Below are 25,442 nucleotides of genomic sequence, written 5' to 3'. Positions count from 1 at the left end.
ATATTACTGAAATGGCATTGAAATAGTCATAATGAGAAAAGTGAGAACTTGGTTGAACTTTCTTATGCTGGTTTTACAGTTTAATTCTGTTAGTTTGCAATACATTAAAAAAAAGGAATGACAGAATCTTTCAAAATCCTTGGTCCAGCCCTACTGCACAAACACAAGCAACTACTGCCTCCATTCTCTCTCGCTAGTAAATCCTAAGCCTTCTTTGAGAAGTATCAGTGATTCTGTCAAATACAACAGACTGCTCTCTATCCTGAGTGCCTTGAGAAGTTCTCCAGCTATTTCGGCGTCACCTTTGACAGGAGGCAAAGGTGGTAAGCAAGGGGCCAAGGCCCTGCCACCCATTCTGCCTTTTGTTTCTTTCATTTCCTGTACAGGGTAACTGCTCAGAAAAACTCAACTATTTCTCACAGGACAAATCATATGAAACCTTACAGGATTAAAAAAGAGAGAGAGAGAGAGAAAGTGCTTGTAATGAAAAGAAATTAAAGAAATAATAAGAGAACACACAAGAGGAAACCAGCCACACTCATTCTCTCTAGTGCTATGTAGCTTAACCCAAACACAGAGTAAACTGCCTTCACTTCAAGAAGCTGTCTTTCTGTAAATAAACTGACCAATGTATCTTTAAGACATAAACATCTTGGACTGCCATAATAAACATTGCAAAATAAATAAAAAATAACATCCGGAGGCAAAGATTTGCTTGGAGTGGGATGAGAGGGTGTGCTAGCTTTTCTTAGCACCATTAATAAAGTATTAATTTCATTTTCTTTTAGTTTGGAAAATGCTTTCCATTATTAACCAAAAACAAATCAAAGACTTACTGATTTTACTTTAAAATCCAAAGAATGTAATACTGTCTGTCCATAATGTCTTTTTGCAAGTTGGGCTAATCTTCTTAGTTATATTTTAATTCCCTTGTTTTCTGTTATATGAAACTAGCACTCAGTTACCAAGCAGTTAATTTAGATATGAAAATGGTTTATATTTAGGTCTAATTATTATTGTCCTGTTAGATAAAAATCTTCTTTCTTTCTGTCTTGGGAAACCAATTTCTCCAATATAATATACCAGAAAAACATAATGCTTCCATTGTAAGAGTGTATTATAATGATTATGGCATTCAACCATTGTTTCTCACTGCAATGGTAGAGACCATGTTTCATGCACTTCCTATCGGCATCCAACTTATGTGTAGTTATCCCATTCAATTAACATTTACCGTAGGCCAACAGCAACTGGTTCAGCTCTCTACCTGTACAAAATTATTACCTCAAATGCTTGAGTTGCTCCTAGTAAATTTTACTATAATGTTATTATGTAGATAATTGCCCCAGGAATTACTTCTCTTATTTTGTGTAATGCTCTGATAAGATTTTTGGAGATGACATAGTAAGCATTGTATTCCAATGCCAAGAAAAAAAAAACCCTTAGAAATATATGTAGCTTACAGCCAGGTGCCATGGCTCATGCCTGTAATCCCAGCACTTTGGGAGGCTGAGGTGAGTGGATCACCTGAGGACAGGAGTTCCAGACCAGCCTGGCCAACGTGGTGAAACCCCGTCTCTGCCAAAAATACAAAAAATTAGCTGAGTGTGGTGGTGTACACCTGTAACCCCAGCTACTCAGGAGGCCGAGGCAGGAGAAGCGCTTGAACCCAGGAGGTGGAGGTTGAAGTGAGTCGAGATTGCACCATTGCTCTCCAGCCTGGGCAACAAGAGCGAAACTCCATCTCAAAACAATAAAAGGAAAGAAATATATGTAACTTATGAGTAAATTATAATACCTCCTAAAAATCATTATACCTAATTTACAATAACTACTACTAATAATAGCAAAATAAATTATTCCAAATATGTATACCCTAACTTATTTTTTGTTCCCCATGTGTAAATCTTTATTTTTTATAAAATGAAATAAGCTTGTTAACTATCAGTAGAATAGTAAATGCCTTCCATTTAGTCAAATAAATATGTAAGGATATTTAATCTCATATAAGTGTTTTCTAAAAATATACTTGTCTCTCTTTCCATAGGAAGTAATGTCTGGCAGAGGAAAACTGCTGAGCTATGTCTGAGATAGTTTCATCTGCTCACAGTCTGCTCCTGATAGCACACATTTATTGTGTTTCTCTCATGGCCTAAACTATACCAGCAAAATGAGGAATTCAGCTTTCCTTTTAAAAAAAATGTCCTTTGAAAATAATAGGCATTTTACTAAACATTCCTTTTTTTCTTATTTTGATTAGCCAAAATGCCAGTTGTGGGCAAGCTATATGAAGGATATTCTAAATTCCAGACCCTCTTTCATCAGATACTGCAAAGGTTGAAAGTAAGATCAAATTTACCCAACCTACAAGTTGTAATAAATATGAAAGAATCATCTTTGGCTTCCATGATTAGTATGTCCTCTCTTTCAACAAACAATAATTCAACAAAGAAAAATTTTAAAAGTTCTGTATATTTTAGGCTTTGCAGATAGAAAGACTTGCATTTAAATCTCTTTATTATTGACTGTGCACTCTTGGAAAAATAATTTAAGTTATTTGATTCTCCATATATTCATATATAAAATAAACATAATATTTTTTACGGACTGTATGGAGTTGTGAAGATTAAAGGAAACTGGCATGCCACGTACATAGTGGGTTCCCAGTAAACTGCTACTAATTAAAATGTATGTGCTTTACTTAAAATAGAATTTCCAAGTCACTCTGAAACAGAAATATAGATATTTTCTTATATGTAAATATATATAAATGCACTCATGAAAACACACATATATTTCCTTCAATAACCCATCTTTCTATAATATTTAATTTAATCAATAGGTATTTACAGTATATCTACTGTTTACCAGGCAACATGTTTGATACTGCTAATAGAAATCCACAAAACAAAATTCTTGTCTTTGAACTTTCCTACTAGAAGAAACACATAAGATACCCAAATGCTATGAGTGTATTTTACCCAAGCCTGTGCCTCCTGGTGTGGAGGTCAAGAGGAATGAGCCCTAACTCAGGCTTGGATGCAGGAGCAGGAGAGGATGAGTGTTTAGTAACGTGAGCTAATTCGTCAATCATGAGTACTTCTTTGGCAGTGAAACAAAATAGGAAATGAATGTCAGGTTGGTTATCACAGGCCATGAGAAAATCCTGGCATAAATGAGAATATGCAGTTTCGGGAATTACAAGTAGTTTCTGTGTTGTCTGGCAAGAGATTTGGGAGGTGTGACTAGGAGACAGATGATAAATGGCCTAATATGTTATGGGAAAGAGTCTATACTTTATCTTGAAAACAGTCATGAGTCTATCAAGGGTTTTATGAGGAACAATGAGATAATTCTATTTGCCTTAAAAGTTGCCTTTGGTGGCAATGAAAAGATGGATTTTTAAGAATGAACACTCAGATGAGTAACAGTTTTAAGTATAGGAGTATAAAATTGCATTCTTAGCAAACTATCACAAGAACAGAAAACCAAACACCGCATGTTCTCACTCATAGGTGGGAACTGAACAACGAGATCACTTGGACTCAGGAAGGGGAACATCACACACCGGGGCCTATCATGGGGAGGGGGGAGGGGGGAGGGATTGCATTGGGAGTTATACCTGATGTAAATGACGAGTTGATAGGTGCAGCAGACTAACATGGCACAAGTATACATATGTAACAAACCTGCATGTTATGCACATGTACCCTACAACTTAAAGTATAATAATAATAAATAAATAAATAAATAAATAAATAAATAAATAAATAAAAATTGCATAGTCTTGGGGGCGGAGCAAGATGGCCGAATAGGAACAGCTCCAGTCTCCAACTCCCAGCGCGAGCGACACAGAAGACCGGTGATTTCTGCATTTTCAACTGAGGTACTGGGTTCATCTCACTGGGGAGTGCCGGACGATCAGTGCTGGTCAGCTGCTGCAGCCCGACCAGCGAGAGCTGAAGCAGGGCGAGGCATCGCCTCACCTGGGAAGCGCAAGGGGGAAGGGAATCCCTTTTCCTAGCCAGGGGAACTGAGACACACAACACCTGGAAAATCGGGTAACTCCCACCCCAATATTGCGCTTTAAGCAAACAGGCACACCAGGAGATCATATCCCACACCTGGCCGGGAGGGTCCCACACCCATGGAGCCTCCCTCATTGCTAGCACAGCAGTCTGTGATCTACCGGCAAGGCAGCAGCGAGGCTGGGGGAGGGGCGCCCGCCATTGCTGAGGCTTAAGTAGGTAAACAAAGCTGCTGGGAAGCTCCAACTGGGTGGAGCTCACAGCAGCTCAAGGAAACCTGCCTGTCTCTGTAGACTCCACCTCTGGGGACAGGGCACAGCTACACAACAACAACAACAACAACAAAAAAGCAGCAGAAACCTCTGCAGACACAAACGACTCTGTCTGACAGCTTTGAAGAGAGCAGTGGATCTCCCAACACGGACGGTGAGATCTGAGAAGGGACAGACTGCCTGCTCAAGTGGGTCCCTGACCCCTGAGTAGCCTAACTGGGAGACATCCCCCACTAGGGGCAGTCTGACACACCACACCTCACAGGGTGGAGTACACCCCTGAGAGGAAGCTTCCAAAGCAAGAATCAGACAGGTATACTCGCTGTTCAGAAATATTCCATCTTCTGCAGCCTCTGCTGCTGATACCCAGGCAAACAGGGTCTGGAGTGGACCTCAAGCAATCTCCAACAGACCTACAGCTGAGGGTCCTGACTGTTAGAAGGAAAACTATCAAACAGGAAGGACACCTACACCAAAACCCCATCAGTACATCACCATCATCAAAGACCAGAGGCAGATAAAACCACAAAGATGGGGAAAAAGCAGGGCAGAAAAGCTGGAAATTCAAAAAACAAGAGCGCATCTCCCCCGGCAAAGGAGCGCAGCTCATCGCCAGCAACGGATCAAAGCTGGACGGAGAATGACTTTGACGAGATGAGAGAAGAAGGCTTCAGTCCATCAAATTTCTCAGAGCTAAAGGAGGAATTACGTACCCAGCGCAAAGAAACTAAAAATCTTGAAAAAAAAGTGGAAGAATTGACGGCTAGACTAATTAATGCAGAGAAGGTCATAAACGAAATGAAAGAGATGAAAACCATGACACGAGAAATACGTGACAAATGCACAAGCTTCAGTAACTGACTCAATCAACTGGAAGAAAGAGTATCAGCGATTGAGGATCAAATGAATGAAATGAAGCGAGAAGAGAAACCAAAAGAAAAAAGAAGAAAAAGAAATGAACAAAGCCTGCAAGAAGTATGGGATTATGTAAAAAGACCAAATCTCCGTCTGATTGGGGTGCCTGAAAGTGAGGGGGAAAATGGAACCAAGTTGGAAAACACTCTTCAGGATATCATCCAGGAGAACTTCCCCAACCTAGTAGGGCAGGCCAACATTCAAATCCAGGAAATACAGAGAACGCCACAAAGATACTCCTCGAGAAGAGCAACTCCAAGACACATAATTGCCAGATTCACCAAAGTTGAAATGAAGGAAAAAATCTTAAGGGCAGCCAGAGAGAAAGGTCAGGTTACCCACAAAGGGAAGCCCATCAGACTCACAGCAGATCTCTCGGCAGAAACTCTCCAAGCCAGAAGAGAGTGGGGGCCAATATTCAACATTCTTAAAGAAAAGAATTTTAAACCCAGAATTTCATATCCAGCCAAACTAAGTTTCATAAGTGAAGGAGAAATAAAATCCTTTACAGATAAGCAAATGCTTAGAGATTTTGTCACCACCAGGCCTGCCTTACAAGAGACCCTGAAGGAAGCACTCAACATGGAAAGGAACAACCGGTACCAGCCATTACAAAAACACGCCAAAATGTAAAGACCATCGAGGCTAGGAAGAAACTGCATCAACTAACGAGCAAAATAACCAGTTAATATCATAATGGCAGGATCAAGTTCACACATAACAATCTTAACCTTAAATGTAAATGGACTAAATGCTCCAATGAAAAGACACAGACTGGCAAACTGGATAAAGAGTCAAGACCCATCAGTCTGCTGTATTCAGGAGACCCATCTCACACGCAGAGACATACATAGGCTCAAAATAAAGGGATGGAGGAAGATTTACCAAGCAAATGGAGAACAAAAAAAAGCAGGGGTTGCAATCCTAGTCTCTGATAAAACAGACTTTAAACCATCAAAGATCAAAAGAGACAAAGAAGGCCATTACATAATGGTCAAGGGATCAATTCAACAGGAAGAGCTAACTATCCTAAATATATATGCACCCAATACAGGAGCACCCAGATTCATAAAGCAAGTCCTTAGAGACTTACAAAGAGACTTAGACTCCCATACAATAATAATGGGAGACTTCAACACTCCACTGTCAACATTAGACAGATCAACAAGACAGAAAGTTAACAAGGATATCCAGGAATTGAACTCATCTCTGCAGCAAGCAGGCCTAATAGACATCTATAGAACTCTCCACCCCAAATCAACAGAATATACATTCTTCTCAGCACCACATCGTACTTACTCCAAAATTGACCATATAATTGGAAGTAAAGCACTCCTCAGCAAATGTACAAGAACAGAAATTATAACAAACTGTCTCTCAGACCACAGTGCAATCAAACTAGAACTCAGGACTAAGAAACTCAATCAAAACCGCTCAACTACATGGAAACTGAACAACCTGCTCCTGAATGACTACTGGGTACATAACGAAATGAAGGCAGAAATAAAGATGTTCTTTGAAACCAATGAGAACAAAGATACAACATACCAGAATCTCTGGGACACATTTAAAGCAGTGTGCAGAGGGAAATTTATAGCACTAAATGCCCACAAGAGAAAGCAGGAAAGATCAAAAATTGACACTCTAACATCGCAATTAAAAGAACTAGAGAAGCAAGAGCAAACACATTCCAAAGCTAGCAGAAGGCAAGAAATCACTAAGATCAGAGCAGAACTGAAGGAGATAGAGACACAAAAAACCCTCCAAAAAATCAATGAATCCAGGAGTTGGTTTTTTGAAAAGATCAACAAAATTGACAGACCACTAGCAAGACTAATAAAGAAGAAAAGAGAGAAGAATCAAATCGACGCAATTAAAAATGATAAAGGGGATATCACCACCGACCCCACAGAAATACAAACTACCATCAGAGAATACTATAAACACCTCTACGCAAATAAACTGGAAAACCTAGAAGAAGTGGATAATTTCCTGGACACTTACACTCTTCCAAGACTAAACCAGGAAGAAGTTGAATCCCTGAATAGACCAATAGTAGGCTCTGAAATTGAGGCAATAATTAATAGCCTACCAACCAAAAAAAGTCCAGGACCAGATGGATTCACAGCTGAATTCTACCAGAGGTACAAGGAGGAGTTGGTACCATTCCTTCTGAAACTATTCCAATCAATAGAAAAAGAGGGAATCCTCCCTAACTCATTTTATGAGGCCAACATCATCCTGATACCAAAGCCTGGCAGAGACACAACAAAAAAAGAGAATTTTAGACCAATATCCCTGATGAACATCGATGCAAAAATCCTCAATAAAATACTGGCAAACCGGATTCAACAACACATCAAAAAGCTTATCCACCATGATCAAGTGGGCTTCATCCCTGGGATGCAAGGCTGGTTCAACATTCGCAAATCAATAAACATAATCCAGCATATAAACAGAACCAAAGACAAGAACCACATGGTTATCTCAATAGATGCAGAAAAGGCTTTTGACAAAATTCAACAGCCCTTCATGCTAAAAACGCTCAATAAATTCGGTATTGATGGAACGTACCTCAAAATAATAAGAGCTATTTATGACAAACCCACAGCCAATATCATACTGAATGGGCAAAAACTGGAAAAATTCCCTTTGAAAACTGGCACAAGACAGGGATGCCCTCTCTCACCACTCCTATTCAACATAGTGTTGGAAGTTCTGGCTAGGGCAATTAGGCAAGAGAAAGAAATCAGGGGTATTCAGTTAGGAAAAGAAGAAGTCAAATTGTCCCTGTTTGCAGATGACATGATTGTATATTTAGAAAACCCCATTGTCTCAGCCCAAAATCTCCTTAAGCTGATAAGCAACTTCAGCCAAGTCTCAGGATACAAAATTAATGTGCAAAAATCACAAGCATTCTTATACACCAATAACAGACAAACACAGAGCCAAATCATGAATGAACTTCCATTCACAATTGCTTCAAAGAGAATCAAATACCTAGGAATCCAACTTACAAGGGATGTAAAGGACCTCTTCAAGGAGAACTACAAACCACTGCTCAGTGAAATAAAAGAGGACACAAACAAATGGAAGAACATACCATGCTCATGGATAGGAAGAATCAATATCGTGAAAATGGCCATACTGCCCAAGGTAATTTATAGATTCAATGCCATCCCCATCAAGCTACCAATGAGTTTCTTCACAGAATTGGAAAAAACTGCTTTAAAGTTCATATGGAACCAAAAAAGAGCCCGCATCTCCAAGACAATCCTAAGTCAAAAGAACAAAGCTGGAGGCATCACGCTACCTGACTTCAAACTATACTACAAGGCTACAGTAACCAAAACAGCATGGTACTGGTACCAAAACAGAGATATAGACCAATGGAACAGAACAGAGTCCTCAGAAATAATACCACACATCTACAGCCATCTGATCTTTGACAAACCTGAGAGAAACAAGAAATGGGGAAAGGATTCCCTATTTAATAAATGGTGCTGGGAAAATTGGCTAGCCATAAGTAGAAAGCTGAAACTGGATCCTTTCCTTACTCCTTATACGAAAATTAATTCAAGATGGATTAGAGACTTAAATGTTAGACCTAATACCATAAAAATCCTAGAGGAAAACCTAGGTAGTACCATTCAGGACATAGGCATGGGCAAAGACTTCATGTCTAAAACACCAAAAGCAACGGCAGCAAAAGCTAAAATTGACAAATGGGATCTAATTAAACTAAAGAGCTTCTGCACAGCAAAAGAAACTACCATCAGAGTGAACAGGCAACCTACAGAATGGGAGAAAATTTTTGCAATCTACTCATCTGACAAAGGGCTAATATCCAGAACCTACAAAGAACTCAAACAAATTTACAAGAAAAAAACAAACAACCCCATCAAAAAGTGGGCAAAGGATATGAACAGACATTTCTCAAAAGAGGACATTCATACAGCCAACAGACATATGAAAAAATGCTCATCATCACTGGCCATCAGAGAAATGCAAATCAAAACCACAATGAGATACCATCTCACACCAGTTAGAATGGCGATCATTCAAAAGTCAGGAAACAACAGGTGCTGGAGAGGATGTGGAGAAATAGGAACACTTTTACACTGTTGGTGGGATTGTAAACTAGTTCAACCATTATGGAAAACAGTATGGCGATTCCTCAAGGATCTAGAACTAGATGTACCATATGACCCAGCCATCCCATTACTGGGGATATACCCAAAGGATTATAAATTATGCTGCTATAAAGACACATGCACACGTATGTTTATTGCAGCACTATTCACAATAGTGGGGACTTGGAATCAACCCAGATGTCCATCAGTGACAGATTGGATTAAGAAAATGTGGCACATATACACCATGGAATACTATGCAGCCATAAAAAAGGATGAGTTTGCGTCCTTTGTAGGGACATGGATGCAGCTGGAAACCATCATTCTTAGCAAACTATCACAAGAACAGAAAACCAAACACCGCATGTTCTCACTCATAGGTGGGAACTGAACAATGAGATCACTTGGACTCAGGAAGGGGAACATCACACACTGGGGCCTATCATGGGGAGGGGGTAGGGGGGAGGGATTGCATTGGGAGTTATACCTGATGTAAATGACGAGTTGATGGGTGCAGCAGACCAACATGGCACAAGTATACATATGTAACAAACCTGCACGTTATGCACATGTACCCTACAACTTAAAGTATAATAATAAATAAATTTAAAAAAAAATAAAATAAAATAAAAAAATAAAAATAAAAATAAAAAATAAAATTGCATAGTCAACTTCAAAATAAAAAGAGCCTGAATTAATGCAGAAAAAGATGAAGGGGAGGAGGGAATAGACACCAGAGATCATTTGAAGGTAGAAGCCATGAAACATGTAACCAATAGCAAGAAGCAGGGGAGCAAAGTGAGTCCCATGTCTCCCTGGGCAAGCAGTATCATTAATCAGAGAATCATCCACAGCTGAGAGTGGGATTGCTTATTTGCTTTGTTGAGATTGAGGTGTGTGACAGATATTCAATGGAGATAATCTCCTAGGAGTCTGGAATATTATAGGTCTGTCCCTGGGCAAAACTTATGAAAGGTAGAGATATTGATTTAGAAGTAATTGTCTAATAAATAAATCAGAGGGCATATGTGAGTGAGCCTAAGGAGAATTCAGTGAAAGAGAAGAAAAAAAGATTGAATACAATTAGCAATATTTAAAGCATGAGTAGAGGAACAGGGAGTTATGAAGGAAACTGAGAAAGATGGACTCAGAGGTAAACAGGTCAAGAATAAAGAAAGCAGTGTTACAGAAACATTATGGGGCATGATCATATCAAATATTGCAACAAAATCAATCAATCTGAAGACTTGTAGGTGTCCCCAGGACTTGCCAATATGGTGTTCCTTTAGAACTTATTTCAACAAAGTTCTGAGGACAGAATCCAGGTCTCAGTGTGCCAAGAAAGAATGAGAGGTAGGGAATTGAAGATGCGGAATGTAGGCAACTCAATAGAGAAGTTCTTCCATCTGTGGGTAAGAAGGAAACTCAAGGTAGAGCCTACAGAGAGTCAACATATATTTTATTTGGGTCTGCTTTATGAAGAAATTAGACTACAGCCATTAACTTATTGAGGCAAAGGAGAAAAAGAAGTAAATGTTCTAACTTAACAAAGAGTAGAATTATCCAAACCTGTGATAAAACTAAAAGTCCGACTATAAATATTAAGTATGAGGAATAAATGTCAATTTTTTTTTTTTTTTTTTTTTTTTTTTTTTTGAGACGGAGTCTCGCTCTGTCACCCAGGCTGGAGTGCAGTGGCCGGATCTCAGCTCACTGCAAGCTCCGCCTCCTGGGTTCCCGCCATTCTCCTGCCTCAGCCTCCCGAGTAGCTGGGACTACAGGCGCCCGCCACCTCGCCCGGCTAGTTTTTTGTATTTTTTAGTAGAGACGGGGTTTCACCGGGTTCGCCAGGATGGTCTCGATCTCCTGACCTTGTGATCCGCCCGTCTCGGCCTCCCAAAGTGCTGGGATTACAGGCTTGAGCCACCGCGTCCGGCCATAAATGTCAATTTTAACAGCATTTCCATTCACACTTGTTTTCTCCAATACATCTTTCCAACTTTCTCTCTTGATTCCCCATATCACTTCATAATTCTCAGTAAGATATTTTTTTTGCCTTCTCCTTTATTTCTCTTTCTCCTTTTCTATATAAATGCATTTGGTAATGCTACTTCATCTTAACTGATTTTCTTTCATGTAAAATCAATCTTGGTTGCTGCCCTCCTTAACACCTAAGTCAAATTTCTCAACTTTTATGCACTATTCCCTATTCAACTCTGTGCCCCAAACTCATGTATACTATATTACTTTCTACTTTTTGTACATTATTTTGTAAATAAATTACAAATAAAAGTAGATGTCAGAAACATTTTAAAATGTAAAATGCTGTAAAATACGAAGTCTGATAATATTATTAATATCAATTTAAGGATGCCTTATCTCCCCCTTCATCAAGTTGTAAGCCAGTATTTGAATCATGAATATAAATCATCGACAAGAAAAAAATAGCTCAGGTTGACATCACTGCCTAGTAGAAAAATTTCCCTTAAAAAATTTAAACCTGTTACTTATATTTTATTTAATTAAATACATATATATGTTCCATATTTGCATTTCTTTTTTCAAATACATGCAGCAGCAGTCTACTATATGCAATCCTGTTTAATGCAAGCAGTTATTTTTTGTAACAGTTTGTAACTCTTTCACATATTGGCATCATTTCAGCTATTCAATTAAAAATGAGATTTTTTTATTAATGTATTCAGTTGCTGATATAACACATCTTGTGCTTAGCATATTCAGCAAAATTAGGGCTATATTGTTTCCATTAACTTATTATTTAATCCTTAAAAATAGAAACCTAATGTAATGGTTATAGTATGGATCCAATACTAAATATAGAATTCTAGTTTCTACCCTATAGAAACTCAGATGATCTGTAAAAAAAAATCACACATCTTCACAACTTCTCCCAAGCCAACAAAAGAGAAATGCTTGCTTTCAAGTTAGAGTCTAAATCATAAAATTTATTATATAAGGCCAGAAAATAAAGGAAATTATCTTACGTCTATTGTAAATCCTTTTGAAAAAAATCAATTATGTTTCAGCACCCCTCCAAAACTGTTCATTTTAAAAAATTTGTTTATTTTCAAAACATATTTCCTTTTTGCCTAAATAACAGGGCTTGCCCTAAGAAACAATTGTGGATTTTGAAGACTACATTAAATTTGTGTGTTGATATCTGATAAAATTCTAAAAATAATGTTAAACTATTGATAAGAAGCTAGAGTACCAGCCTTTACCATCAGAGAAAACGACAGGACACATGGAATCACAACCCCTCTCCATCATGCTCTCTGCCTTACTAATCCCATTTTTCTATTGTGGTTTAGTTTGTTTGTTTTTAGTTTTTAAAATAATCGATTATGGAAGTTTTACAGAATGTGTATTTAATTAAATAAGAGATTTGACGGAACTTCTCTGTATATATTTATATATAAGATTTAGAGAAGCAGCTACAATTAGATGGCTCCATATCTGATTGAACATCCCTATGTAAGAAGCATTGATAAAATTATCTATGTCAATCTCTTTGTCCTTCATCTTGCCCTGTTAGCCTCATCTCAATAGCTTAGATTAAGCTAAAGAAATCATTCCTACTTCAATTTGAAAAAAAAAAATAGAACAATGCTGTCGGAAATAACTGATACTTTGGAGGAGAAATTCAAAACTGTAAAATAGCAGGTGTAATGATAGGCTGGGCCAAAATGATAAAATCAGTAAGAAAAGAAAGAATAGGCCTACATTATAATACATCAAAAAACATGGTACAAGGAAATTAATGGCAGTTGGGTATGGAAAAAGTCAACCCTCAGAGGTTTTATTGGATCACAAACTTACCAAGAGCTAAGAAGCTGATAATGGTGCCCAAAGGAGCTAAGGAAGCAACGGTGCTGTGGACAACCTACCATTCCCAGGAACTGCTGCTACTCTGGCCCCCACCCCCCAAAGTCAGGTCCTGGGAGCAAGCTAATCTAAGCATCTGCATTCTTGGGCTAGAATTTCTTCAAAGGCACCATAATAAAATCTCCATAACACTGAGTTGGGGCCTTGAAAATGGCCATTCATTCATGTCTTCAAACCACAGCCTGTTCAAATTCACCCATGAGCTCTATCAGGAAGTGTAAGTCCAGGGAATTCCAACAAATGAGGTGGGATTTTTCAAGGCCACTCCTATTTTTAAGGGAATTATTCAAATGTCCACTAAATGAAAGAAATGGACAGCTCAATTTAGAAGAGTTACCTGTTGGATTCTAGGTATGGATAGAGAGATGGATGTGAGAAATGGCTAAATCAGACTTGAGGCAGCACAAAATAAATAGGAAAAGCATAGAATTTGGGGTGGAGGGGATGACCAAGAATGAGAAATATGTACATGAAGGAAGAAGAGCCAAAAGAATGGGACTTTGGCCGGGCGCAGCGGCTCATGCCTGTAATCCCAACACTTTGGGAGGCCGAGGCAGGCGGACCACTAGGTCAGGAGATTGAGACCTTCCTGGCCAACATGGGAAAACCTCGTCTCTACTAAAACACACAAAAAAATTAGCCAGATGTGGTGATGCACGCCTGTATTTCCAGCTACTTGGGACGCTGAGGCAGGGGAATCGCTTGAACCCAGGAGGCGAAGATTGTAGTGAGCCGAGATCGTGACACTGCACTCCAGCCTGGCTGCAGAGTGAGACTCCGTGACAAAAAAAAAAAAAAAAGAATGTGACTTCATGTTACTGTTTCTAAACCTTAACTTCTCTTAAAGGTCAGAACATCTGGCAAAATCATGCCTTACACTTACTGTACCATTACCACTTTTTTACTTCTACCACTCCTGATAGACTCATCAATTACTTGAACAGATCAATCCACTTTCACTCCTATCTATACTAATCTTGGACAACTGCCACTTCTGTGTGGACAGTATATCCAACACTCCAACCTTACTCTTTATATATCTCTGCCTGGACACCCTAGTCCATATCATATCCCAATTCATCTAGCTCCAGATTTCTAACTTCTTGATTACCACACTCTGTCCACAATCTCATGTGCTTTCTGCTTCCTCAACTTTTTGGTCCACTGATAATACTGATAATATCCTTCAATCTCTTTAAGGACGTCTTGGCCCTTCCGTTTTACTTAATCTCTCATCCTCCACCCGGCTTCACTAAATTTTTCAGCTGGGCTTCATTTTCCTCACTTGTAAATGGGAGTAGGAATACCCACCTTACATATTTGATGTGAGAATTAGAGATAAATTCTGTAAAACATAACGTTGTTCCATGCTAAAAGTAGGGGCATTAAGTGATGGCTACCAACCTTAATCCCCATAAAGCTCACGACATTTTACTTAGAAATCTCTCTTGCCATTACCATCAGTTCCCTTGCCTTTTGTCCTTCTTCTGCACCTAATTAGCAAAACTCAAACCCTGGATCAACCAGTCACTCCCTTTCCAGTCACATATCTGGCTGCCAAGCACTGCTGAAAATAAATTCCACAACCACATGGATTGATGCCACTACAAATTTATGGTCTCCCACATCAGTTGGGCTATTAACACTACACAGTAAAACTTCTAACTATCCCTAATCCACTTCCTCTCCCATTCACCACAATAATATTTTCAAACTTTCGCTAACCTGATTTTCTCCATCATTCTCAGCAAACGAACTCTGCTTTAGAGAGAAAATACAGATCATCTTTCAAGAACGTTCTCCACTTCCTTTCTCTCCCCACAACACAAACAAGTGTAAATATAGTCAGAGTCAGCCTTACCTCTTCCCTTTCAATTTTAGCTAAATTGTTGTCCTACATTTCAAATGTTAAATCTACCATCTGTTCTTTGAATCACATCTTCTCATTTCTTTGGGAACCTTACATTGCGTGTATCTCTTCTCTTCTGTATTTCAACTTCTCTTTTTCTTTCAGTATATCCTATTTTGTCGCTCTGTTTCCTTCTAGTGAACACCTTAGTTTTTCATTCACCTTAGAACCATGTTTCTCCAAAGAGCAGAATATACTTACCTCCATGACTCCATTTCCTTGAACTGTGTCAACCACCATATCTGTGTTTTTCTATCTCTACTACAGTAAATTCAATCTTGCAAATGTCTTTGTAATTACTAAAAACAACAAGCATGTTTCAGTCCTTACCTTACATGACCTTTCTTCTATTCATGATGTTGCTTGTCATCTTTATTGAAATTCTTTCCTCCTATGACTGTTAAGCCATCATCTACTCTTGATTTTCCTCTTCTTCTTTCTTTTTCTGGGGGGGCAGGGGAGCGTGGGGGATGGAGTTTCCCTCTTGTTGCCCAAGCTGGAGTGCAATGGCATGATCTCAGCTCACTGCAGCCTCTGCCTTCTGGGTTCAAGCAATTCTCCTGCCTCAACCTCCCGAGTAGCTGAGACTACAGGTGCCTGCCACTATACCCAGCTAATTTTTTGTATTTTTAGTAGAGATGGGTTTTGCCATGTTGGCCAGGCTGGTCTTGAACTCCTAGCCTCAGGTGATCTGCCCACCTCAGCCTCCCAAAGTGCTGAGATTATAGGCATGAACCACTGTGTCAGGCCTCTTCTGTCTTTCATAAAGAAAATCTCATTCATTTATAGGATTTTAACTACCAGTAACCTTAATAGTCCAACATCTAACTTACTTCTTGACTTGAATGTCATATCACATTTCAAACATATTATATCCTAAATTGAACTCACCATCTCTTTCGTACCTTGAAATTTGCTCATCTCCTGTTTTTCCTATGTTGGCAAACAGTACTACTTCCCAGCCGTTTTCTCAAGCCAAAAATTGCATTTAATCTATTGACTGAGTCCTATTATGTTTTTCCCTCAATAATCCTTAAATCCACTCTTTTGTTATTATTATTCTATGATTACTGTTTCAAGTTTGGCTCTCTGTGTAGTTTTCTACAAAAGCCTCCTCCTTGTATCTGCTAAAAGCCACTGGAGCAATACTCATCATCCCACTGCTGCCAGGTATCCACCCAATCAAAAATTTTCCCCATTGTTTGCCATTACTTTAAACAAAATTATCCAGTACTTACCCTGTATAGTAACTTTTTATATGCCATTTACATTAATGCTAAAAATAATCCTTAAAGGATTATTTTTAGCATTAATGTAAATGGCATATATACCCAAAGGATTATAAATTATGCTGCTATAAAGACACATGCACACGTATGTTTATTGCAGCACTATTCACAATAGCAAAGACTTGGAATCAACCCAAATGTCCATCAGTGACAGATTGGATTAAGAAAATGTGGCACATATACACCATGGAATACTATGCAGCCATAAAAAAGGATGAGTTTGCGTCCTTTGTAGGGACATGGATGCAGCTGGAAACCATCATTCTTAGCAAACTATCACAAGAACAGAAAACCAAACACCGCATGTTCTCACTCATAGGTGGGAACTGAACAATGAGATCACTTGGACTCAGGAAGGGGAACATCACACACCGGGGCCTATCATGGGGAGGGGGGAGGGGGGAGGGATTGCATTGGGAGTTATACCTGATGTAAATGACGAGTTGATGGGTGCAGCAGACCAACATGGCACAAGTATACATATGTAACAAGCCTGCATGTTATGCACATGTACCCTACAACTTAAAGTATAATAATAATAAATTAATTAAAAAAAAAAAAAATAAAATAATCCTTAAAGTAAAAATAAATGGGGTCAGAATAATTTGATACCCAAGATTAAATAATGAATAGAAGTAGCAAAGCCAGAATTTGACCAAGAGACTTTCTGACTGGCAAAAGTGTGCTCATAATGGCTATTATATAACTGAGCCAAAGACGGCCTCTGTATCTTGGTCTCTAGGTTGTTTATTTCATCACTGCAGGCTGAAACCCATTAAATCAAAAGTCCGCCAGCACCAAACTCAAATGTGTATATATCCAATTATTTTTGAATAGCCCAAACACCCAGATTTTTAACCAATTAGCGCCTTCTTATTTGCACACCATTAGAAACTTCATCCTACATCTGCTGGTCATTAATAAGATAGAGGCTTGTGGTTATAAGACCCCAAAATGTTGTGGCAATTTTAAATAGAGTGGACAGAGAAGACTTTAGGGAGGTGCCACTTGAGTGAGTTTGAGATTTTGCTCTGAGGTAGATGGGGAGCCATTAGAGAATTTGAGCAGAGGAATTCTACGATTGGACTAATATTTAACCGAATCACTCTAGCCTCCAGGTTGAAAATCAACTTTAGGGGACAAAGAGCAAAGGAAGCAGTTGAAGAAAGATGGTATTACAGAATAGAGTGGATGCAGTAGAACTGGTAATAGAAGGTCAGATTCTGGAACTATTTTGAAAATAAAGCTACCAGATTTGCTCATAGGTTATGAGTAGGATGTGAACAAAAGAGAAGGATGAGGGATGACTTCAATGTTTTTTGGTCTGAACAACTAAAAGGGTGGAGTGGCCATTAACTGTGATAGAAAGGCTTTTGGTGAGGTCTTAGGGTTTATTATTTCTGTTTAAGCTTAACCTTCCTCCTCAATGAACAGAAATTGTTAGTGTACATCAAAACTTCAAAAAAAATATTGATTCCTGGAGAAAAGAGTAATCTGAACCCAGCAATCAAATTTTACTATGAAATATAGTGATGACAAGTTGGATGGATCAGTGTATTCTAGATACTCTGATATTCCATATGGTCTAAAGAATAGTAGAATTCAGACTGCATCCATAATAAATGAGTCCCAAACATGGACTGTTTAAGACTTGAAAAAGTACAATAAAAATAACAGAGTGGATTTTAGGGTTTATTTTTGAAAACTCTATTTTTCTTTAGTTTTTGTTTTATAACCTTCCTTTTCCTTTTCCTCCTCCTTCTTTTTCTATTACCTTCTGCTTATTCTTTTTTCTTCTTTCTAAAATGCATTTTTTTTTCTTAGTTGCTCTGTAGGCCATTAGATTTTTAAGACATCAGTTTTTTCCTGAAGTTAAAGTGTGATTTCTGGAGCATGTGTGGAGTAGAGCTCATCTAAATCCATCATGTTTTATTTCAATCAGCCTCTTCCTATTAGCATTGCAAAAAGACCCAAATCTACTATGAAGCCTAATTGGTAACAGAAGGGCACTGGTGCATCTCTCATTGTGCGTAGGTGGAGTAGGTGCTTGCCTCGTGATTTGCCTGAACGAAATACACACATTGCTTTAAAAATAGAAAGCCTCAGGATAAAGATAATCAAAAATTTATGTCAGCCTGAAAAACTGCATAAATTTTAAAGTCAGAAGACTTGAAAACTATGCTTTATAGCCTGCAAACTGAGTGATTTGGGGCAAGTCACATAACCTCTCTGAATCATAGCTCCCTCACTTCTAAGGCATCATTGTGTAGTTTTTGCCTTTTCTTCCTGTTTATCTTATTTTCCTTCCTTTCATCTTTACTTTCATTCTCTCTTCCTTTCCCTCCCTCCATCTCCTCTTTCCTCTCCTTTTCTTCTTTTCTTCCTCCCTTCCTTCCATTATACCTTATGCCACATAGTATTTGAGAGAGAGTTCAATAAGAATATATCCAATAAAATAATAAGAGCCTGAAAAGTAGATGTAGAAAGCCAAGAGTAGAAAGACATAGGCTTAAAAGCACCTATGGAGATTTCTAGGCAATTAAAAGTTGAAAATTTCAGCCTAGGTTATCATATTTTGGTTAGAATTAAAGTATCCAATCACCACTGTTAGCTGAATAGAAAGCAATGGTACCACATTATGGAAGTGTTTGCAGTCTCACTTCTTGGTCTATTCCATCCTTTGACCACATGAGAACACAGTTATACCACCTGTAATATGGTCTTCATAAAAGTCTCTCTACTCTCCTTTTTCTTTCATTCTTTTTGTATTTTTAGTAGAAAGATCTTGTTCTGTCTCCCAGGCTGCTGCAGTGTAGTGGCACAATCATAACTTTACTGCAGCCTCAAATTCCTAGGCTCAAGCAATTCCTCCTGCCTCAGCCTCCTGAGCAGCTGAGAATACAGGCACATGCCACCTTGGCTAATATTTATATTTTTTTTAGAAGTGAGTGTCTCACTGTGTTACCCAGGCTTGTCTTAAACTTCTGGGCTCCAGTGATTCTCCCACCTTGGCCTTCCAAATTTATGGGATTACAGACATGAGTGACCGTGCCTGGCCTCCCTATTCTTCTATGTAACTTACTAGGTGGATAAACTTTAGCAAGTTGTTTAACCTTCCTAAACTCAAATGTAAGTCTTATATTATAATAAGAATAAATAATATAGTGTATGTGAAAGTGTTCATATTCATTTTCTATTGCTACTTAACAATACTACCACAAACTTAGAGGCTAAATCATCTCTGTGGGTCAGCAGTCTGGTCACGGCTTAGCTGGATCCTCTGTTCAGGGTCTCACAAACCTGCAATCAAGGTGTTGGCCATACTGTCATTCTTCTTCAAAGCTCAGTGTTCTCTTCCAAGATCATTCAGGTGATGGGAAGAATTTGGTCCCTTGCAGTTGTAAAACTGGGGCCCCAATTTTCTTTCCGACTATTGGCTGGTGACCATTCTGAGTTTCTAGAGACCACCCGCAGTTCTTTATCATGTGCTTTCCACCGACAGTGCACAATCTAGCTCTTTGCTTTCTTCCAAGCCAGCAGGAATGTATCTGCTGATGCTTCTTATTTAAGAGCTTATCTAATCAGGTCAAGCTCATTGAGGATAACTTCCATTTTGAGATTAATCAGTCAACAAATTAGTAATCTAATCATGCAAGTGATATCATATTCACAGTTTTACCCACACTCAATGGTTGGGAGTAATACAAAGAAATAGGTCATTGAGAGTCATCCTAGAATTCTGCTCATTGTATGTAGCATACCATGCCACCTACGCTCTATAAATAGAACAATTAAAACAAGATTTTATAAGAAGTGCTACTTTGTGTAATCTTTTTTTGAACATCAGAATCTTAACTATAATAATCAATTCAGTCTAGGAACCATTATGAAATAGTATTACCTCAAGGATTTCTCAAATTCTCGATTTTTTTTCCTAAATTCATTCATCTCCTTCTCATTCACTTAACAAATATGTGTTGGCTCTCTACTCTGTGCCAGGCACAGTGGTAGACACTGATGATAAGATAGTCATGGTCTCAGCCTTTGCAGAGCATATAATTCAGTAGGAAGAATAAGATGACTAAACAAAAAACCCCAAACAACTAAAGAAACAAATAGGCACAATATTTGCTAACTGTGCTAAGAGCTTTCAGTCATTGTAGGGCTTTCTAGTCACTGAAGATCCTTAAATTATTCTCTGAGTCTTCTTGCTATTGGATGTGACTTCAACTGGAATTTTTTCCAACCAGAATATTTTATCACTTATGGTTAGTTTGGCTATAAACAAAGTAACAGTGACTTAAACTAGAATGAAGTTTATTTCAGTCTCATGTTTTTTGTAAAAAAAAAACAAAAAAACAAAAAAACAAAAAAAAAAAAACACCTAAAGATATGCACTACAGGGCCTGTATGGGACTGAGCTATGCTTCAGGACTGAGCTGGGGTAGAGGAATAGGATAATGAGGTCATAGAGGTCACAGTGGAGCCAGCTTATGTCAGGCTCTCCCTTTGAGGACAATGGACTACCATTGGAGGGTTTTGAGTAGAGCCATGGCATGCCCTGATGTAGATTTCAACAGGCTACCATGTAACTGAGGCAAGAGACATTGCAGCTAAGACTAAAATGGTGGCTGCAGTATCAGTGAGAAGTGGTTAGACTGAGATTTGTTTTGAAGGGTAGGGACAACAAGATTTCCTGATAGAGTGAATGTGGAAATGTGACTCTAAGGTGTTTGGTCTAACTAGCCAGAAAATGGGAGTAGTCATCCACTAAGACGGGAAAACTATGAGTACAGAGAGATTTGGGGCAAGAATCAGGAGTTCAGTTTGAGACATTTTAGACATTCAAGTGGAGATGTTGATGGCATTCAGATATTAAATTCCATCCATCGAGAGAGGTCTGGGCTAGAGATATATATTTAGGAGTTGAGAGTATGCATATGGCATTTTAATTGATGAGGCAAAGAAGAGTAGACCCAGCTACATCAACCTTAGCTCATGACTTCCACCTCATGACCTAAGAAAACTGGTCAAGTTCCATCTGGACTGCATTACAGCCAGCTGAAAAAGCAAGAAAGCAAAAGGCATATGTCAGATGACCATTACAGAGGGTTTTGTGAAACTATAAACAAAAATCCAAAAACTTATGCTTATGTCTTGTTGACCAGAACTTAGTCACATGGCCATACCTAGCCACAAGGAAGATTAGAAAAGAAAGCCTTATTTCCAGGGAACCAAATGTCCAGCTAAAATCCACGGTTTTAATTACAAGAAAGAAAATTAGAATGCAAACTATGGCAAACCACTAGCAGTCCCTGCCGTGCAATAAAAACCCCGAGGTAGATTTTAGTGGAGTAAGAAAAGTCCACAACTTTTGGCAAGTTTTATAAATAGGTCACTCATTCTAACCCAATCTGAAGGCCCAGTCTCATCAACTAGAATTCCCAATACAAAGTTTGCAGCTGAAGCCCCAGTTAGAAATGGTATAGCAATGTATTCATAGGATAAAATAAAACAAATGGAAGTCTTGGTATCTGACATATGTGACAGAAACCCACCTTGAACTAGCTTAAGAAAAAAGGAAGATTTTTTTTTTTTTTTTTTTTTGCGAAGATATTTGTCTCATTTTCAGAACTTAGAAAATTACCAAACAACAAAAACTCTGGGAGAACAAGTATTGAACTAGCCTCAGGGATAAAACAGATATTGAAGGGATCTTCTAAATATGGTAATATTCTTGGGACGTTCCCCCTACCTCTCATCATTTCTATTACTTTGGGGAACTGGATGGTGACAGCTTTATTTTCCTAAATTTTGCAATACAGTAAATATATGGAATGCCTCCTAACTAACTAATCAAGGGGAACATCCCAAGGTTCCTGATTAGAGAAGAAATAGAAAGAGATTCACTTCCTGGAAAGAAATTCTGGTTTGCTCAGTTTGGGGAATATTCCCATCCACGGGCAAATGACTGTCAGCTCCCATCCAAACCAGGTGGATGAAAATACAAATGAATGAGAGCTGCACATGAAGAAGGGGGAAAGCTACTGAACAAATAAATTCATCAGAGCTCTTCTAAATCTGGAGCTAACATACTAACACTTTGGAAGTCCTGAACAACAGTTCCAACAGCAGGAAAAGAGGCAAAAAGAAAATCTATGTTCCTGTACCATTATAGAATTTCAATGTTATTCAGGAATAATTTGAGGGTAAAATCCATTTAAGGGACTTCTTTTGTGGGAACAGAGGACGTTCTTGATTAAAAGGAGGGGTTCATTTTGTTCAGTCTTAGAGAAAAAAAATCAACTTTATGTACTTTGTATCTCTGGCCTTATATAACTGAGCTAAGCTGTGTCTGGTGCATGTTGTATAACCCTGGCTAGTTTTCCGCCCAGCTGCATAAGAACAGCCAAAGAAGCTCCCCTGAGGTCCCCTCATAGCCAACCCAAAAAACACAGAGGATGGGAATCCAACCAGCTCTGCCCTACTCTTTGAGCCAAATACTATCTTAGCCTTCAGTGCTTTCCTCCACTGCTTGTTGTTAGAGGTGTGCTTTCCTTGACTCGATGAGTGTTGACATTGAGAATTCAGATTTAAACTTTGGAGTAGAAGCAAAGAAAGCAAGTAGGTCTTCCACTCAACTTTTATCCTAGACTACATAGGTCCAATCAACCAAGTCAAAAGAATCAGTGAATGGTTAATCTAAGCTCATCCCACCCAAGATCTCCATGCGAGTGTGGAGCCAACCCCAGATAGTAATAAAATATTATTTTATTTGGTTTTGTTTTCTCTATATATATTTTTTCCTGGATTCGTGGGTATTGTACCTGTTAAGAATCAAATTAAGGTGATTGAGATGCCCTATCCTGACTAGTCATAGCCGTATCTCTTTCCATAAAATCTCTTGCAGTTTACATGTATATATGTACACATAATCAGACATTCATCTATTTTGTCATAACTAAATACAAACATATACATATGGAAGTTGATGAACTCATATAGCAGGGCTCTAAAATAGACTTTTAGCTATATTTTACTAAGGAGCTTATGAGATCTCCTTAGCCAGTTTGAATGAAGATAGCTGGTATCTGTACTGCTCCTGTCTGGAATCCTCTTATATTCACATTTATTGCCCTGATAGTTTTTATCAGGCCACCTACCCTGGGATTTGTGTCTTTCTTATTTAAAAGCCCTCATTACTATTTTCAGACTGGCTTTCATTTTTGTATCTACAAATGCTTAAATTTCACTAATCATCTGATTTCTACAGAGAGTTGACTCTTCTAATTTGTGCCACAAAATAATTTCAGCCTGCCTTATTTCTTAACCTTGAAATGTTCGTGTGTGCTTGTGTGTGCATGATCTCTCTCTCTCTCTCTCTCTCTCTCTCTCTTTTACTCTCTCCCGCCTCCCTTTCCCTGTTTATCTGTTTCTTTCTAAGATGGATGGATGGGTGGAAGAAAGGAAAGAAGGGAAGGAAGCAGGGAGGAAGAGAAGAAACTTCTCAAGAGAGCATTGGTATTATGTTGCACAAATTTGGACAAGAGCAGTTGTCTCTGGAGGGGTAATAACAACTTTACATTGACTAAAGTATGAATATCATGTATGACACATCCTATGCCAACACTGACTACAGCAGTTGAGTGTGTATCTATTTAACCATTTTATACATAGCACCATAGAGTTTATGGTGGACGTAGTTAAAACTCTGTATTAGTTTTCTTCTCTTTTGGTAGAGAAGAAGCACAGAGGTGAGGCAAACATTTACAAGACACCCAGAGGGGGCAAAAAGAGACTCAAACAAAAGAGAGACCGTGGCTGCCAAATACGAGCTTCCCTACTTCTGTGCCTCATGCCTTGCCCTCAGTTGGCCTTTTCTGTGCTTTAGACACCCTTCAGGGAAAGGCTTTGCAGGGCTTAGGAGAGGACTTAAGGGTCCATTTGGCACCTATGAAATCAGGGAATCCATAAGAAATTGTCTCTCTCTTGATTTTTTTCCGGATGGCCTGGGTCACCTTGAATAGCCCAATAGTATCAGAAGTCAACTCTTCACACCTAATTTAGAAGCCATGCTGACCTGAAAAGGTTAATTAAACTGTGATTGTATTCACTTTGAAATGACTCTTATTCTCTTATGTCATTGGTACTTGTGCCAACTTGGAAATACAATCACAGAAAAACTGAGTTTGAATTAAGGCACAAATATGTTACTAATCTAAAAAGAAAGAGAAATTAAGTTCTAGCTAGTTAGATATAACCATGTTGTGACACAAAAGGTAGCCACCAGATAGGGAGGATGCCACCTGCTCGATGTTAAAGTACCAACACTTGTGAGTGACTTGTTTTTAGAAAGTAAACTTGAACAGATTCAAATTTTATTCTTAAATTGTTATTACTCCCATTCTTGCATTTTGACATATGTAGGGCCAGGAGAGTCTCAGCGTTCTGTCTAGATCTCTTTGGATTGCCCTTACCATTCCTGAGCAGCCCTCCTCCAGTTTCTAGCCTCAGACTCTTACAAAAACTGCCTGAAGACAGCTGAAGCTATTTTGACTACAGGCTAAGAGCAAAGGAGCTGAAAGTTCCTGGGAGCTTATGTACCTCCCACATCCCCAGTCCTTGGATGATTACTTACTGATGCAAAAATATGAAAGCTTGGTCTTCTTCCTTCTTCAATCAGGAAAATGCTGTGGTGAATTTTACATTTCAGAGAATTTAATGTTTCCACAAAATCAGATTGAGGCTCTTACCTGACTTCTCCTGTATTATTGTCCTGCTGACACTATTTCCTTCCTGGAATCTCCTGCAAGTACTTTCTTTACAAATCACTTGTACACACACACATTCTTGTCTCGGGGTTGATCTGCTGCTGAGAAAATTTACCTAAGGCAATATATTGTCTTGAATAGAAGAGAAATGAAAAACTTAGAGATGTTCTGTCAGAAATTGCACAAGACCCTGATATGGTTTGGCTGTGTCCAAACCAT

At 38.6% G+C, this 25,442-nt stretch overlaps 1 long non-coding RNA gene across 4 annotated transcripts in view; it reads right to left on the bottom strand.

The window, feature by feature from the left end:
* Positions 1–25,442, bottom strand: part of LOC103884047 — a 111,405-nt gene that overhangs the window by 82,317 nt on the left and 3,646 nt on the right. For all 4 annotated transcript variants that reach the window (XR_002521779.2, XR_002521781.2, XR_002521780.2 and 1 more), the window contains one exon: positions 25,206–25,355. This is a non-coding gene — a long non-coding RNA (uncharacterized LOC103884047). The remainder of the gene's footprint in view (positions 1–25,205; positions 25,356–25,442) is intronic.

Source organism: Papio anubis, chromosome 6 (assembly GCF_008728515.1).
Source record: "Papio anubis isolate 15944 chromosome 6, Panubis1.0, whole genome shotgun sequence".
NCBI lineage: Eukaryota > Metazoa > Chordata > Mammalia > Primates > Cercopithecidae > Papio > Papio anubis.
The sequence above is the reverse complement of the archived record's forward strand: the minus strand, read 5'-3'. Positions and strand labels throughout refer to the sequence as shown.